General features: G+C 40.7%; 1 protein-coding gene across 1 annotated transcript in view; it reads right to left on the reverse strand.

Moving 5' to 3' along the window:
- Positions 1 to 19,081, reverse strand: part of RALA (RAS like proto-oncogene A) — a 74,931-nt gene extending 55,850 nt beyond the window's left edge. The window contains exon 1 of the mRNA XM_065883951.1: positions 18,855 to 19,081. The gene's annotated coding sequence lies outside the window, so the exon portion shown is untranslated. The remainder of the gene's footprint in view (positions 1 to 18,854) is intronic.
- Positions 19,082 to 19,305: the final 224 nt, after the last annotated feature.

Here is a 19,305-nt window from a genome sequence, read left to right on the forward strand (position 1 = left end):
TTGGAAGTCACACACTGTCATTTGGTCAGCCTTATTCAATGTGAAAGAGAACCATATACAAAGGGTGTGTGTGAATACCAAGAGGCAAAAATCTCTGGTGGGCATTTTAGAGGATGACAACCACAAAGAACTCTGCATAGAAAACTACGAAACATTGCTAAGAAAATTTAAAGAAGACCTAAATACTGCTTTAGGTCATATTTATGCACTGGAACTCTCATTACTGCAAGAATGTCAATCCTCCCCAAATTTATCTATAGAGTCAATGCAATTCCAATAAAAATCCAAGCAGGGTTTTTTGTGGAAATTGATAAACTTATTCTAAAATTTGTATGGAGACAGGCACACCAAGAACATACAAAACAGCATCAAAGTATGCAGGAGCCTGTCAAACTAGATTGCCTGTTTTGTTTTTTTTTTCCTGGAACAAATCTATTTTATTTACTTTTAATGATATATATATATTTTAAAATGTCGAAACAGTCTCAAATTTATAGAAAAGTTGCAAGTTCAATACAAAAACATTTTTTCCCTGAGCCATTTGAGAGTAAGCTGCTGATAGTGATACTCGGTCTCACCTGAACACCTTTGCATTTATTTCCAACAAACAAGGACAATCTCCTACAAACCATAATATAGCCATCAACATTGGGAAATAAGCTTTAACACATTTCTACCATAGAATCCTCAGACCCTATCCAAGATTCTGCATTGGGTTAAAATCACGTGTTGCATTTAGTTGTCACATCTCTTTGGTCACCTTCAGTTTAGAACAATTCCTCAGACTTTCTTTGACTTCCATGAACTTGACAGTTTTGAAGATTACTGGCCAATTATTTCGTACGTCCCTTAATTGAGTTGCCTGATGATTAGATTCAGGTTACACATTTTCAGCAGGAAGAACAAAAAAGTGATGCTGTTTCTTCTGCCTTTGTTTCTTTTTAATAGGTTTTATTTTTTTAGAGCAGTTTAGGCTCACAGCAAAATGCCTCTTTTTGTAAATAAAGTTTTACTGGGACATAGTCACTCCAAATTATTTATGTATTGTCTATAGCTGCTTTCTATTTACAATAGCTGAGGTGCGTAGTTGTAACAGACCATTTGGCCTGCAAAGCCTGTAACATTTAATGTTTGGCCCTTTAAGAAAATGTTTGTTGACTCCTACTTAACTGACTAGGAAGACTTATTAGAGAGCTACAGTAATTAAGACAGTGTGGTATTAGTGAATGGATACACAAGGAGTTGGCAAGCTTTTACTGTTATAAATGTAAATGTGCCCACCTTAAAAAGATAATCTCACCTGAACACCAATTTGAAAATTAATTCCTAACCTGTTTAAAACTGCAATTTCACTGGATTTTGAAAACATTTATTAAAAATACACACACAAGGGCTTCCCTGGTGGCACAGTGGTTGAGAATCTGCCTGCTAATGCAGGGGACACGGGTTCGAGCCCTGGTCTGGGAGGATCCCACATGCCGCGGAACAACTAGGCCCATGAGCCACAACTACTGAGCCTGCGCATCTGGCACTTGTGCTCCACAACAAGAGAGGCCGCGATAGTGAGAGGCCGGCGCACCGCGATGAACAGTGGCCCCCGCTTGCCACAACTAGAGAAAGCCCTCGCACAGAAACGAAGACCCAACACAGCAAAAATAGATTAATTAATTAATAAAACTCCTACCCCCAACATCTTCTAAAAAAAAAATACACACACAAAAGAAGGGAAGACATTTTGATGAGTTTCAAGAACTGACATCAGGGAAAAAGAAAATTAGCAAGACGTATTTCATAAAAAATCTGTTTTAATTAACTGCTGGATAAAATTGAAAACTGAGGACAATTATTAAGAAAACACAACCAACAACATAATTCTCCCATTTTGATCTATATACTTTATAAGGCATTTATTTCAACTATGACAGCCATTAAAACAAATATAAAACAAACTCAACCCTAAAACCAGGCCTTTGAAACCCCATATCACAAAGTGTTAACCTATGCTAGAAAGAAGACTCCATGTGTGCAGGGATTTTTGTATATATTATGGTCTGGCAGCATCTGGAAGAGGGCCTAGATAATTTATTCTTTATTTAATTTTTCCAGCTTTATTGAAGTATAATTGACAAACAGAAATTGTATGTAGTTAAAATATTATATATATGATGATTTAATATACTAATTATTTGTTTTACTGAATGAACCAAGAAAAGCTGTAAAGAAGCATATTCAACTACACTGCTCTCACTAAACAATATTTTGGTACAAAGTGTATTTTTACTAGTAAAAATAAAACTTTTTAATTTAAAGTAGCTCATACAATCCCTTTGTATCTTTGCATTTATGTACAGTGTACAGTGCATATCATATAACTGCACAGTAGTACATTATATGATTTAAAAGTAAATATACACACGGGAGTTTCTAGAATTCTGTACTGATGGGGTACATGATCAAACACAGATTACTCCTCTGCAGGAGAGGCGCTCAAAGATAACCAGTTCATGCATAGGAAAGAAAAAATTTGAGAGTATACATTTAGAAACTTATCGAGGAACTTGACAGAGTAATTTTATGCTTGCTCAATTTACTTTTTAAAATGGGCTTGTTTTCTCTTTTTAAAATTTCATTTTTCTAGTGATTTATTTTATTTTTTGGCGGTACACGGGCCTCCCACTGTTGTGGCCTCTCCCTTTGTGGAGCACAGGCTCAGCAGCCATAGCTCACGGGCCCAGCCGCTCCACGGCATGTAGGACCTTTCCGGACCAGGGCACGAACCCATGTCCCCTACATCGGCAGGCGGACTCTCAACCACTGCGCCACCAGGGAAGCTCGGACGTGTTAAGTTTTATCACAACTTGACTAGCACATTCTGGTTCACTTCCCCTGCCATCAGTTAAGTATTTAAAGAATATTGTTATTAGGCTAAGTGAAACATAATTTAAATTTTCATATAAAAATATATGTGAGGGCTTTACTTCCTTATTCTTAATGGGTAGCCGTAAGTTTCCTCATCTTCTACCTCATAGGGTTGTGTTTGGATGATTAAATGGAAATAATGAATCAAATTGTTTGGGTCAGGGCCTGGCCATGGAAGGAAATCTACAGATTCTAGTCATTTCCTCCTCCCTCTTTAAGTGCATTTCATATTTCAAGCTGTAAAATTTGACCTCCAAATAAGTGAATGTTACTGTATTATTTTTAGAAGCTTGTGACCAAGATGGTTAGGGAACTAACTAAAGACATGAAGGATGTGTCTGAACAGGCAGACACTGGGGAAGCTGGCAAGGGAGTTGTCTGACTGCCATCTTCAATTATTTGAAGAAAGGTATATGTAAAAATGACTATTTGTAATTCTGTCAACAGATGCACTGTTTAACAAGGGCTCAAAAACATATTTGTGCTCGCATAAGTGCTTCTCCAGAGAAAACAGGAATAAAGAGAAGTCACAGGATAATAGACTGCAGTTCAAAAGAAGGATGGAATTTTAATTTAAAACATCCAAAAATAACACAGATTTCCACACTATCACTACAAGTTTTTAAGCAACGGCTAGTGGCCAGGTAGTTTTGAGGGGATTTTTGTGAAAGGTGGAAGAATATATTAGCTGCCCTTTGAAGGCCCGTTCTAACTCTATAAGAGATGATATATTTTATACAGATAGTCCAAAACCAGAAGTTCTTGTTTCTGCATTTAATTTTCACACTAAAAAATAAATCCTGAAGAATACTGGAAGAGTATGGAAGCAACCCAAGAGCCACGCAGTATCCAAAGTTCTTTGTTCAACTTAATTATACAGTAGTACTTACATATCAGTTGTATCTGTCTACAAAGAGTTTAGATTAGAAACACTCCAGGTGATTAAAAGTATTTTCTTTTTTGTGCAGGAAAATCACAACTACATCAATAGCATCGTCACCATCACCATACACACTTGATGTCATGAAAAGGAACTGGGAACTAGCCTTACTTTTTAAAAAAATCACTTCAAAGATGAATCATATAACATATGGACACTGACAGAGCTTGAGAATCCAAGTAAATGAAAGAAGAGAGGAAGGAAACTAGTTATAAAAATGGGTTTCAGCAATCTGCAGGAATGTAGGAACTCCAAGACAGCTGGCTATGACCCCCACTCACAGAGCTAAAGAAAACTACATAAAAGAAAGCTCAAGAGGAGTACAGAAAAATCGGCCAAATTACCAAGTTGTTACCATTGTTAATGTAGGTCCTCCCCTCACTTACTTGCATGGGAGGTAGGAAGAGGTACGTGGAACGTTTTAGCTTAAACCAAATATCACCTGTGTTTGTTTAGGTAAGAAAAGTGCTACTAGTAAAGGCTAATTTAGAGTTAAAATTAATCATAAAACAAATGTGATCTCCCCCCCCAAAACTCCAGATATTAATCTCCTATTACTTTTGGTTTAATTTCATAAAAGTGGGCAAAAAATGACCCAGTGCCCCTAAAGAGGTATACATATGATTTGTCTGCCAAACTTCTTCTAGTGGGAAGCACCCTCTCCTACTGCATTACAACAGGACTATAAATCAGGGCCCGACTATAAAGCAGGACAAGAGACCCAGGCTGGCCAGAGTACTCTATTCCTTAAACTAGTGGGGAAGATTGGCTCTGATGAATCTGGAGATGAAAGTGGCCACCACACAAACAGTCTGCCAGTTTAAAAAAAGAAGCAGAGCTGGGGAAGGAGAGAAAGCCAGCACGTTTCTGTTTCACTTAAGGTAGCCTCAACTGGATTTCTGACTCCTATAATTGAAAGAACCCTAATACCTATAGGTTCTCTATTTGCTTGTTGTGGTTCAGAAAGGAAGAGCTTCTCACTGCTTAACCGCAGAATGAAGATGAAGGTGACTACACGGTCTTTAATTAATTAGTCTTTAATTAATCTAGTACTTCAGTACTAGACATGTGAAAGAATTACGAACAGAAGATTTAGCTTTTATTCCAACCCTCCAAAAAAGCCCCATATGGCAAATTAGAGAAATTAAGCAAAGCTCATGGTTAACATCACTACCAAAAAAATAGCACTCTGAGAGAAAATCTCTGCAAATCACACATCTCATTGACTTGTATCCAGAACACACAAAGAACTCTTATGACTCAATGAGAAGAAAAATAACCCAATTTTTAAAAGATGGGCAAAAGATTTCAGTAGACATTTCAAGAGAGAAAACAAGTCAAAGACTTATTAATAAGCACATGAAAAGGTGCTCAACACCATTATTCATTAGAGAAATACAAATTAAAACCACGAGATACTTATTTATATCCACCAGAATAGATATAAATTTTTTTTTAAAAGACTCTAACAACTGCTGGTAAAGATGCAGAGAAATGAGAATCCCCAAACATTGCCATTGGGAATGCAAAATAACGTATAGCCACTTAGGAAAAGTTTGACAGTTTCTTAAAAGATTACACATAAATCTACCATAAAACCTGGAGATTTCACTCCATGATACTCACGAGAAATGAAAACATGCGTCCATGCAAAGACTTGCACATGAATGTTCATAACAGGATTATTCATAATAACCAAAAAGGGGAAGCAATCCAGATGTCCATCAATTGTAAAAGGAGATGCAAAATGTGGTATATCCATAGAATGGAATACGGGGCTACTGTCCATCCATAAAAAGGAAAGAACTACTGACACATGCCACAACATGATAACCAAAAAATATTATGCTAAGTAAAAGAAACTCAAAAGGAATACATATTGTATATTTCTATTTATACATAATGTCCAGAAAAGGGAAATCTATAGAGACAGAATATAAACTAACGGCTGCCTGGGGATGGGAATGGGAATTAACTAAGAAGGGGAATAAGAGATTTTCTACTGAGGTGATGAAAATGTTTTAAAACTGGATTATGGTAATGATTTACACAAGTCAGTAAAGTTACTAAAAATCACTGTAAACCTAAAATGGGTGAATTTTATGATATGTAAATTATGCCTCAAAAAAGTTAATTAGAAAAAGTGAAATAAAAGAGACTAGAGAAGACATAATAAGCAAGCAGAGATTATGAACCTTGATTGGATCCTGGATTGGGGGAAAAAACTGCTATTAAAGACAACAGGCGACAACTAACGAAATCTGAATTTGGACTAGATATTAAATGATATTATGAAACTATTGCTGATTTTCTTAGGTGTTACAATAGTATTATGGTTATACAGGAGAATGTCTTCATTCTCAGAAGATGTCAGCTCAGGTACACAGAGGTGAAGTTTCATGACTCCAACCTTCTTTCAAATAACTCAGAGAAATAAAAGCATCTGTACTTAGAAAGTTAAAGCGGGGACTTCCCTGGTGGTCCAGTGGTTAAGAATCCACCTTCCAATGCAGGGGAGGCGGGTTTCATCCCTGGTCTGGGAACTAAGATCCCACATGCTGCAGGGAGCCCCGTGCGCTGCAACTAGAGAGCCCGCACGCCACAACGAAGACCTGACGCAGCCAAAAATAATAAACAAAACAAAAAAAAAAAAGATAAAGCAAACATGGCAAAACAATAATTGGTAATTGGTTAATTTAGGGTGATTAGTAACTACCGGCATTTGATATAATACTCTTTTTAAGTTTTTTGTAGGTTTGAAACATTTCAAGGCAACAAGGACATACTGTATAGCAGAGGAAACTATAGTCAACGTCCTGGGATAAACTATAATGGAAAAATATATATATATAAGAATATATATATGTATAACTGAGTCACTTTGCTGTACAGCAGAAATTAAAACAACGTTGTAAATCAACTATACTTCAATTTTAAAAAAATGTTTCAAAACACAAAGTTACGGGGAAAAGAGCACTCCTTTTATTGTCTCAAAAATGTTTTAATTGAGGTAAATATTGGTTTACAACATAAGTTTCATGTGTACAACTTTATACTCCTACTTCTGTACCTACAATATGCTCACCAAAAATTTACTTTTTATCTGTCACCATACAGTTGATCCCCTTTATCCATTTTGCCCTCCCCTCTGCCCCTTCCCCTCTGATAACTACTACTCTGTTCTCTGTATGTATGTATTGTTTGGTTTCTTCATTTTTTCTTTCTATATTCCACATATGAGTAAAATCAAAAGGTATTTATCTTTCTCTGACTTAATTTCACTTAGCATTAATACCCTCAAGGTCCATGTTGTCACAAATGGCAAGATTTCATCTTTTTTATGGCTGAGTAGTATCCTGTTGTGTGTGTGTATGTGCGTATGTGCACGTGTGCGTGTGTGTGTGTGTGTGTGTATACCACATCTTCTTTACCCATTCATCTGCTGATGGGCACTAAGGCTGTTTCCAAATCTTGACTCTCATAAATAAGGCTGTGATGAACACAGGGGTGCGTATGCGTTTTCAAATCAGTGTTTTCACTTTCTTTGGATAAATACCCTGAAGTGCAATGGCTAGATCATAGGGTAGTTCTATTCTAGACTATTTAAGAAGCCTCCATACCGTTTCTCCACAGCGGCTGCACCAACTTACATTCCCACCCACAGTGCAGGAGGGCCCCTTTCTCCACACCTCGACAACACTTGTTGTTTCTTTGCCTTTTTGATAACAGCCATTCTAACGGGTGTGTGAGGTGATACCTAATTGCAGTTTTGATTTGCATTTCCCTAAAAATTGGTGACGTTGAACATCTTTACATGGCGCACACTCATTTTAAAGTGTAACCAAATGTGAAAGGACTCACCAATGTAGTTCTCAGCACATTTCAGAAAGAGGCACACAATTGAGGTTTAAAGGCTGTCGTGTCTTTGGTCTATGACTGTTAATACACAGCAAATAATGGAGGGAAGAAACAAAAACTCAAAGTATGAAATAATTATGTACAGACTCAGCAAATTAGAGCTTTCTAGAAATGCTACTGCCAACTAATACTTTTTGAAGTAGTCATTTAAGACAAAGCAACATAGTTATTAGTTGGTGCAGAAATCTTTAGTTATATAGCAGTGCCTGAGAAAGCATTTTTGAATGAAGGTCAATAAATTTTCCCACCTGAAAGAGCACCCATTCCCACCTATATCTCTTGGCTGATATAAAGATCAAATGAAACCATATACACAAAAGTGCTAAATTTTGATTTAAAAAAATTTATTCATTTATGGGCTTCCCTGGTGGCACAGTGGTTGAGAGTCCGCCTGCTGACACATGCCGCGGAGCGGCTGGGCCCATGAGCCATGGCCTCTGAGCCTGTGCATCCGGAGCCAGTGCTCCGCAACGGGAGAGGCCACAACAGTGAGAGGTCCGCGTACCACAAAAAAAAAAAAAAAAAAAATTATTCATTTATATTTTGTACCTTCCTAGTAAGAATAGGAATAAAACAAAGATTAAGCCTAGCATCATATTTGGTTACTCTTGTCTATAACTGGATTTCCTCAATTTTGTAGTCAACACTGCACTAACAATTCTTCAAAGCATTGCCAGTGTTCATTATGAATAATTCTCTTTCACTACTCTAACTTGGGCACTTTGTCTTACTACTTAACTATGCCATAATTTGTTAACAGTGTACTTTTGCTGTTGGTGGTGGGTGTTTTTGTTTTCGTTTTTACATATACATGTATGTATTCTTTTTCAAATTCTTTTCCCATTTAGGTTGTTACATAATATTGAGCAGAGTTCCCTGTGCTATACAGTAGGTTCTCGTTGGTTATCCATTTTAAATATAGCAGTGTGCACATGTCAATCCCAAACTGCTCAACTATCCCTTTCCCCCAGCTAACTCAACGGTGTACTTTTGTTGTTGTTGCTTTTGGCCATGATCCTAGTTCCCCAACCAGGGATCGAACCCGTGCCCCCTGCAGTGGGAGTGTGGAGTCAACCACTGGACTACCAGGGAAATCCCTTTAATAGTGTACTTTTTTAAAAAATAAATTTATTTATTTTATTTTTGGCTGCGTTGGGTCTTCACTGCTGCGCGCGGGCCTTCTCTAGTTGAGTCGAACGGGGGCTACGCTTCATTGCAGTGCGCAGGCTTCTCATTGCGGTGGCTTCTCTTGTTGCAGAGCATGGGCTCTAGGCACACGGGCTTCAGTTGTGGCGTGTGGGCTCAGTAGTTGTGGCTCGCAGGTTCTAGAGCGCAGGCTCAGTAGCTGTGGCACACGGGCTTAAGTTGCTCCACTGTATGTGGGATCTTCCCGGACCAGGGCTCGAACCCATGTCCTCTTCATTGGCAAGTGGATTCTTAACCACTGCGCCACCAGCGAAGCCCAACAAGTGTACTTTGAGCAATTTATAGTTTTAACAGCTTAAACTCATCAGACACACTAATGTAAAACAGGAATCTTGTTATGAATCAAAAGGAACGTTCACCTGGAAGTTCAAACAAAACGTCACATTTATAGTTTTTACAATAAAGAAAACATTCTTGGAATTGGACCTTGAAACAAAATATCTAAGAAGAAAAAAAGATATGCTAAGATGTACATAGGACAGCTTAGACAAAGTACTCTAGCAGATGGCAGAAGACAGAAATTGTACCCACTATGATAGCTATAATCAAAAAGAGGGACAGTAACATACACTGGTGAGGGTGTGGAGAAACTGTAAACTGACCGTGGGGATGTAAAATGGCACAAGTACCTCCGAAAACAGTTTGGCAGTTACTCAAAATGTTAAACATGGAGTTATCACGTGACCTAGTAATTTCACTCCTAGATATATACCCAAGAGGAATGAAAACACATGTCCATGCAAAAACATGTACATCAACATTTATGGCAGCATTACCCAATATAAGCCAAAAAGTAGAAACATCCAAATGTCCATCAACTGACGAAAGGATAAACAAAATGTGATATATCCACTGAATGGAACATTATTCAGCCATGAGAAGGAATGAAGAACTGATACATGCTAGAACATGGATGAACCTTGAGGCATTATGTTAAATGAAAGAAGCCAGAAACAGAAGACCACATATTGTATGATCCGTTTATGGTATCCAGGAATGACCAGAATGGGCAAATCTCCACAGATGGGAAGTAGATTTATAGCTGCCTGGGGCTGGGGGGTGGAGGGAATCAGGAGTGATGTTAATGAGCGTGGGGTTTCTTCTGGGGGTAATGAAAACGTTCTCAAGCTAGATAGAGGTGATGGTTGCACAACTCTGCGACTATACTAAGAACCACTGAATTAATACACTTTAAAAGTAAATTTTATGGTATGTGAATTATATCTCAACAAATCCGTCATTTAAAAAAAAATCCAGAGGGGCTTCCCTGGTGGTGCAGTGGTTGAGAGTCCGCCTGCCGATGCAGGGGACTCGGGTTCGTGCCCCGGTCCGGGAAGATCCCACATGCCGCGGAGCGGCTGGGCCCGCGAGCCATGCCCGCTGAGCCTGCGCGTCCAGAGCCTGTGCTCCGCAACGGGAGAGGCCGCGGCGGTGAGAGGCCCGCGTACCGTCAAAAAAAAAAAAAGGCAACATGGGTCCCAGGAAAAGTGGAGATGAACAACTGGCCACAGACCAAGAGTACTACCTGGTGAGTGAGAGTTCCTCAACCTAGAGACCTACCAGCATTTATGGGACAATGGAGAGGGACTATAGTTATAGACTGGGAGTTGTACGACTTCTAGGGAGGAGCTCCTTGGCATAAGGGACAAGAAATTAATACATATCATACCACCCAGCACTCCTGGGAAAGGAAATATTTAGAATGACTGAGACAGAAAACGGGGTGTGGACTGGGAATTTACAAAATGGACCTAGATAACCTTGAAATTATAAGAATCTACAGAAAATATGCTACTTGAACTTTCTGGGTGAATTAGATGGCAGTGAAATGAAAATACTCTGCAGAACATGGGAGACTGAGCACAGGTGAGTGTCTGTAATTGCCGTGTGGAGGGAATGTGTGCAGGATGCTGGGCTACAGCTGATTCCACACCAACATATACCACCAGCCAGAGGACTAAATCTTTATAAATGAATTCTGGAGAAAGAACTGCCTCAAGGCCAGATGGACCCAGGCCCTACAAACTTGTCTAGAACTATCCCATATCTGTGTACCACGGGCCACCCCATCGATAAACTCATCTAATTACAAGCCTGACTTGCTACGTGACCTACAGACACAAGGACTCAAGCCATGATCGCATCAATACAAGGTGAGCCTAATTCACCTGCAAAGCACAGAAACCACTTAAAGACTATGAAAGCCTAGAAGGAAATAGATTTTCATAGACCTATGGCTGCTTTAGCCTAGAGGAGAAATGGAGGTCACCCCGTGGCACCCACGTCTGGCTGAGTAAAGATTACAATGAAGTTTGGGAGAGGCAGGAACAAAATTCAGGAATGGTTGTATGAACTGGGAAACTACGGATCAATACCCTATCTTGATTATCATTATATCAATACTTTGCTGCTGCCCAATAGGAAATTCAACCTTCCTGCCTCTTACCATATCTATCTCTTACAGAAATAGTGAAGGGCTTCAGTCTTTGAAAGGTATTTCCCCCGTTAAATTAATATCTAGTACAATGTATATCCACAGAGAAGATAATACAATAAAACAATCAGCATCTCTATTAAAGATACTGTTATATTACTATTTAACATTGTTCTGGAGATAGTAATCCATGCAATTAGATAAGACAAACAGATGCAAAAACACTGGAAAAGAAGACGATAAAATCTCTATTTACAGGTGACATAACTGTATATCTGGGCCACAGAGAAGCAATGATAAAAGTACTGAAATAATAAAAGTACTTAAACAATAACAATAATTCAGCAAGGGGGACATCCCTGGTGGTGCAGTGGTTAAGAGTCCGCCTACCAATGCAGGGGACATGGGTTCGAGCCCTGGTCCGGGAAGATCTCACATGCCGCAGGGCAACTAAGCCCGTGCGCCACAACTACTGAGCCTGCTCTCTAGAGCCCGCGAGCCACAACTACTGAGCTCACGCACCACAACTACTGAAGCCCGCATGCCTAGAGCTCTGCAACAAGAGAAGCCACCTCAGTGAGAAACCCGCACACCGCAATGAAGAGTAGCCCCTGCTCAACACCACCACTAGAGAAAGCCCACGCGCAGCGAAGACGACTCAACGCGGCCAAAAATAAATAAATATTTTTTTAAAACATGCAGAAATTAGCAACATACATGAATAATAATCAGTTGGTAAATATAACTAATAAGAAAATTCATTTTATAATAGTAACAACAAAGGATAAAATACACAGGAATAAACAAGAAATGTTCAAAACTTATATGAAGTAGATATAAACCATTCTGCAGAGACACAAAAGTAGATTTAAGAAAATGAAAAGACATCGCTTGTTCTAGATTAAGATGTTCCAACGCCATCAAGAGATCCGCCATCAAGAGATCAGTTCTAAGTTATACAGTAAGTTTAATGCGACCTCAATAAAAATAATAGTGAGCCTTCTAATGGACTTGGACAAACTGATGCTAGAATTCATACGGAAAAATGAAACACGCAAGACTAGTAGGAAAACACTGAAGAAGAGGAGCAATAATGGGGAACCAGCTCTACCAGATATTAAATCATATACAAAGCCTCTATGATTAGAACAGTGTAGTACTGGTACATGAATAGTCAGACCATCCAAAAGTATAAAACATACCCAACTACATATAGAAATCTAGTATATGATAAAGGGGGCCAAGATTTCTTTTTAATTAAATGGTATCAGGACAACTGGACAGCCATGTGGAAAACATAAAATTAGACCCATTCACACCATATATAGAAATGTACTCCAAATGGATCAGAGGACTGAATGTGCTCTATATTATAAATGAAACTGTATTAGTACTAGAAGAAAGCATGGCTGAATTCCTCTATAACCTGTGGGAAGTGAAAGGCTCTCTAGGACTAAAAATCCAGATGCAATAAACTTAAGATTAATATACTTGACTACACAGAAACAAACTTCTGCAAGTCAAAAAAACACACACCACAATGCCAAAAGATAACTGGGCAAAGTATTTGCAATATATATCAAAGTTAAATGACTAATATTCTTAAATATAAAGAACTTTTAAACTCTGAGAGGAAAAGACCAAAATTTATTTAGAAAGTGAGCAAATAACATGAACACTTTAAAAAATGTAAAAAATGGCCCTGAAACATAGGAAAAACATGTTCAATTCACTTGTGATAAGAGCAATACAAATTAAAACTAGGCTGAGATACAATTTCTCACCTATTAGATTAGCAGGAATTCAGCAGCTTGACAACATGCTCTGCTGCTGAAGCTGCAGCACGCATACACCACTGGTGGGAATTCAAAATAGTGCAACCCCACAGGAAGAAAAATGTGGCAGATCTAACAAATCTTCTATATACGTTTATCCTGAAGATATACTTCCAACAATACAAAGAAACAAAGATTTGCATTGCAACACCACTTGTAATTGAAAAATATTGGGTATTACTTAAGTGTCCAAACACAGGAGAAATGGTTGAATAAACCGTGGAGTACTATGTAGTTAAAAATTAAAGTTACTCAATTTGTGTATTACTTTTTTCAAGTAGTTACTAAATTGTCAGTACATAAATACGTATTAAGTTGTTTGGACCTAAACTAATAAATTAAACCATCAGGTGTTTCTCCTGACCTAGGGATGCTGTGAAAAAATTACTGATATAATAAGGATGTAATGAACTGAGAAAGTTTGGGAACTTCTGATAAAGTCCTGTGAAGACTTTTAAGAGCGCATGTGTACCTAGAGATACGCAGTTACTATAGACTGTGGTCAACAAAATTTACAATAGGCTAATGAAGTAACTGTCCATAGTAGTAAGTGCTATCGTAGATTTTATGGCAGCTCACAAGGGGAGCAACTAGCTCAGTCTTTTTTTTTAATTTATTTATTTTTGGCTGCGTTGGGTCTTCGTTGCTGCACGCGGGCTTTCTCTAGCTGCAGCGAGCGGAGACTACTCTTCATTGGGGCGCCCGGGCTTCTCATTGTAGTGGCTTCTCTTGTTGCAGAGCACGGGCTCTAGGCGCATAGGCTCAGTAGTTGTGGCTCGTGGGCTCAGCAGTTGTGGCTCGGGGGCTCTAGACCGCAGGCTCAGTAGTTGTGGCACACAGGCTTAGCTGCTCCGCGGCATGTGGGATCTTCCTGGACCAGGGCTCGAACCCGTGTCCCCTGCACTGGCAGGCGGATTCTTAACCACTACGCCACCAGGGAAGCCCTAGCCCAGTCTTGAAAGTTGTTTTTCTTGTTGTTGTTTTGTTTTTTTGAAAGGATGGAGTTGAGAGAAAAAATCAAATCAAGATACAATTTTTGGAGAGTTATAAGCTAAACTGAGTTCTGAAGGGCAAGTAGGGATATATTAGGCTAGGGGAAGGAGGAGTGGTTAAAAATCACAGGAAGAGGAAATGAGGGACTGAAAAAACGCTAGCATTCCAGAAGCCTGGATTGCTGGAACTGAAGACCCTGGAAAAAAAGAAATGAGGCTACAGAGTTAGGTAAGGAGCAGACTTTAAAAGTTTTTTTTATATATGAAATTAAGAATAAAAGGAATTTGGGGCTTCCCTGGTGGCACAGTGGTTGAGAGTCCACCTGCCGATACAGGGGACACGGATTCATGCGCTGGTCCGGGAAGATCCCACATGCCACGGAGCGGCTGGGCCCGTGAGCCATGGCCGCTGAGCCTGCGCGTCTGGAGCCTGTGCTCCGCAACGGGAGAGACCACAACAGTGAGAGGCCCGCGTACCGCAAAAAAAAAAAAAAAAAAAAGAATAAAAGGAATTTGGATTGTATTAATTAGCAAGAAGGAGCTGTGAAAGGGTTTTAAGCAGAGGAGTATGGTGAATACTCTAACCAAGTGTGGAAAAAAGATTGGGTGGGGGGGACCCAACCAGAGGCTAAAAAGCTGCTACAATAATCCAGAATAGATCTAGACAGGGCAGCTGAACTAAAGTGTCTGCAATCACTCAGTAGTGGGGCAACCTCACTTTCAAGGGATTACTATGCTAGCTTCTCAACCGCAAAAGAAAGCAACAGATCCCGTGGCTTCGAAGACTGCAGTCATGATCTTTGTGGAAACTGGGGATCTTTGCCCCACCTTCACAATGTGTCTGGGAGTACAAGTCGTTTCATAATCTTGCTGTGTTTTATTCTCCAAGATGACATTGACAAACCCTGATATTTAGTTTCAATAAGTGAATTCTGCGATGAAATTAGATCCCAGACTTCAAGGAGATTATGTGTGTCAAGCGTTATGTCTGTCTACTGAACCTAATACAGGCCTCTAGCTGTGAGGGCCTCTAAGAATACTAACATGTTTTCTGGAAGCTTGCTTCTTGGCTTGTACAGAATGCCCTCTTGATGTCGAGGAATAAGTTTTCACCTTCAGGTATAATTAAATCAAAGATGCAAATTCTCTTCTAAAATTTACTCAAACATCTTTTAAGAACTCACAGAGCTTTAACTGAATTTTTTCTATATTGTAACCAAATCCTTATGAGTGCAATAGGGTAGTAAGAAAGGTGTTTTAGAGCTAAAAAACAAACAAACAGAAAAACACAAAGAATAACTGTTACTAATAGGGGCTGGAGAATAAGCTATGTTTAACTTGAGCTCTACACTTCTTTTTTAAACCAAGAGATGAACACATCCTTAGAATTAGGCCCACTGAAAAGAGCATTTTTTAAAAAAATAGTGCACAGTCTTGGGAAGAGTGAAGAGAATTCTACTGGAACCGAAGAGCAGTTAGACCCTTACAAGAATTCTGCCACCTTTAAGCCTCCATACTAAACCCAAAGAGAAAATAATATATGGTCTGAAATGGTAAAAACAGACCCATGTCTACACCTCTCCTTTTTTTCCACTCTCCCACAACCTCTCCCCCATGTCCTTCAGTCCAAGAAAGAACTAAAAAAACAACAAGATTGCAGGAAGGGTCACTACAAACAGGTGGCCAACAGTCCTCTCAAATAGGGACTATTCAGGTACTTGAAAGGTAAAAAGTAATAATCAAACACCAAAGTTGAGTTCCTTATACTCTACTCTCCCAGGACACTTATACGAACAATGCCCATGCATTTTTCATCGTGGCACATGCAGAAGGTGATAACATGTGGAAGGAAGGTCATAAACGGAAGACTGGCTGCTATCTGAGGCCACCTGGCCAGGGTCACTGGTTACCCCAGGCCCCATGTGATGGCCAAGAGTACTGAGGAGATCAGTATCTTTGCTTTCTTAAAGCTCAGCTCAATCAGAATTGAATTCTTTTCTCAGTCTTTTAGGATTAATTGCAATAGCCAATGTTCTCAGAAATTGTTACTTTAAAATCCAGACCCTATTACGTACTAGTGGCCCAGCTTCCAGCAAATAACTTCCCTTAGCCTTAGTAAAGTATGGAAAAACTACCTATCTTGCAGCAGTAGTGTGGAGATTAAAAATTATAAGCTCTTATCACAGTGCTTGGCAGGAAATCAATGTAGGAGGACTGTTATTACCAAGAGAGTTGTTGAAATAAGGGAAATCTGACCTCTGTATAGTGGTTACGTCACTGAGATAAGAAATTACAGGCTTTACTCTCCCTAGTGTCTAAAATTAAAAATTTTATAAAACAGTGAAAACCATGAACTGTCTCCCTACTTCCTCAAAATCATAATCTTTTTCCCCATTAATATTCACAGTCTCTTATTCCAGTATTTTAAAAGTGATTGTCTTCGCAACCCATGTACAAATGCATATTACACTGACACATACATACACAAGAAGTGATACTGGTACATTTATCTATGTTCTGTAGAAGCTGAGCTTGGAAAACCAGTGTAGGACCAGACATTCGGAGACGAAAGAAGATATCAGCACTTTTTTATTTGAACCTCACTAAAGTGAAAATAACCCAACCATCTATAGACAAAAATTATCTCCCCACAAAAATGGTAGACAAGTTTCTTTCCTGTAATTAGCCCCTTTTCCCTGAAAAAGAGTTGTATGAAGAATTAACTGCAAAGAAAGTGTTGTATGAAGAACTACTTCAAAATAATTGGTACAGATGACTGCACACTCAGCAGACACACTGGAGAACAGCACCTGGATCTCTGGAAAAAAGTGTTAAAGTGGCTACTGGTAAATCACGTCAAGGTCATAAGAGGATGTCAAAGGACTTCATGTACCCGTGGAAAAAAATGAGTCACTATAAGCAATTCTGCAATGTACCACGTTATCTCAACAGTGGTAACTCCCAATTTCCTCTATTTGATTAAGATAGGGTATGGTTATCAACTCCAAACACAAACTTCCTATCACCAGGAAATCTCTTCTTGATAACCCTGGGCAAAAAAGCTCAAGTAGTAAACATTTAACACTGGAATATAAGTTATTATAATGCCCAATCACAATACCCCAAATATAATTTTAATCTTTCAGGGGAGGATAGTTTTGGAAGGATGGCAAAGGATTCTTCTTGATTTGTCCTTTGACCATGCTAAAGAACAGAAAGACAAAGCAAAATCTGCATCCAAACTGAAACAAAAACACAAACAAAAAAACCTTAGCCCCCCCCCCCCCCCCAAATAAATGACTACTGGAAGGCAACTATGAGATCACCTACACATTCATTCATTCACTGAAAAGCTGTGTGAATAACTTCTATGTTCTGGCCACATCGCATGGAAACACAGGGATGAGTAAGACATGGCTCCTGCCCTGAAGAAATTTATAATCTAAAAATAATGTTTTCAGAGTCACAGGAGTCATTTTATAATAATATTGCATTAATAGAGACAGAAACATAAGCGAATAAGACATATTTAAATACATTAGTAAACATAAGCTAAAAGGAATACCTTTGGTGAAAACTGAGTTCACTAACGACATTTAGTATATACTTTCTGAAGCATGATTAAACTTGTAATTTACTTCCAGGACAAGAATTAACTCATGACACATATTTTATAATGATCTCCCGCCCCGTCCCCCTCCCCGCGGCCCCCAAACACAATTCGTAAATTAGGTGCTTTTCAGCTTGACAGGCAGGGCGTGGCCCTGTAGTTCTCATACAACCTCAATGACACTTGGATGAGCTCTCGCAAGTCTGGACATTAAGGTTGCCGAGAAAAGGCCAGTCAACTCCCTAATTCTCTTTAAACCTTGAAACAACACTGCCACCTCTCTGCGCCGTTACCCCCGCCCACTTACACACATATCCCCTGCCTAAAGCACACAAATCACATCTTCCACTTCTGGAAAACCTTCAGGAACGAACCACGGAAGAAACACCTCCCTCACTCAAAATATCCATATTCTCGTCCGCGTTTCAGAGGCTTGATTCCCGATTATTGGCTAAACCTGTGCAAGAACCCAGGACCGGCTATTCAGTTCAGTGCGGACAATCTAATGACTTCCACCTGAAACAGCTATTCCTTTAACTGGCACAAAACCCTACCGGAGACGCTAAAAAAGCAACTGCTCGCACACAGACAAGGAGTGAAAGAAAGGGAAGGAGGGGAGAGGGGCGGAGTGAGGCGCGGGGACTGCGGCGACCGGTCCCCCCAGGTTGCGGGCACCGCCCAGGCGGGGACCTCGGCGCGGCGGGACAGAGATGCGAGGTGACCTTCCGACGAGGCCAGCTCGACGGGGTGCCGGGGTCGGGAGACCTCGCCGCAACTGTCCGCTCTCGGGAGTTCACTCGCTCGCACAGCGGTGAACACGGCGCCCCGGATTCCAGCCCGGGCTCGTCCCGCAGCTGGTTCCCGGGGAGAACGCAGGAGGTGCAATTTCGGCGTCCGGGCCCGGCGCCTGGGCCTCGGCCCGCCGCCGCCCAGACACACCCCCGCCGCCGCCCCGGTGGCCCCAGCCCCTCCCCGGGCAGCCCGGGCGGGCATAGCTCACCTGCACCGCAAGCCGGTCCACCGCCCCGCGGGCTCCGGAAGCCGCGGCTGAGCTGGCTCCAGCTGGAGAGTGCTCGGCCCTTGTCGTCCGGGAGGCTCCGCGCCGGGAGCAGCAGAAGGAGGAGTCCGACAAGAGGCGGTGGAGTCTGGGCGGCAGGAGGCGGCGGAGGAAGGCTCGGGACGCCCCGCTCTCGGGAGATCCACCCTCCTGCTGGCCGCTCTGCAGCAGCAGCCGCAGATCACTTCCGGGGCGCTGGGAGCGGGGCGGAGTCTGAGGGGAAGCAACTTCCTGTCCGCGGGCTGAGAGGAGGATGTGGGGGCCGGGGCTGGAGAACAATGGCCGGAGGGAGTGGGCCTGCTGGCGTCCACCCTCCGCGCGCTGAGGGCGGGCTGCACTGCCTCTCGGGCGACCCCACCCCCGGTCTCTGCGCCCGGCGAGGTGAAGTCACCTC

Source organism: Phocoena phocoena, chromosome 9, assembly GCF_963924675.1.
Source record: "Phocoena phocoena chromosome 9, mPhoPho1.1, whole genome shotgun sequence".
Lineage (NCBI taxonomy): Eukaryota > Metazoa > Chordata > Mammalia > Artiodactyla > Phocoenidae > Phocoena > Phocoena phocoena.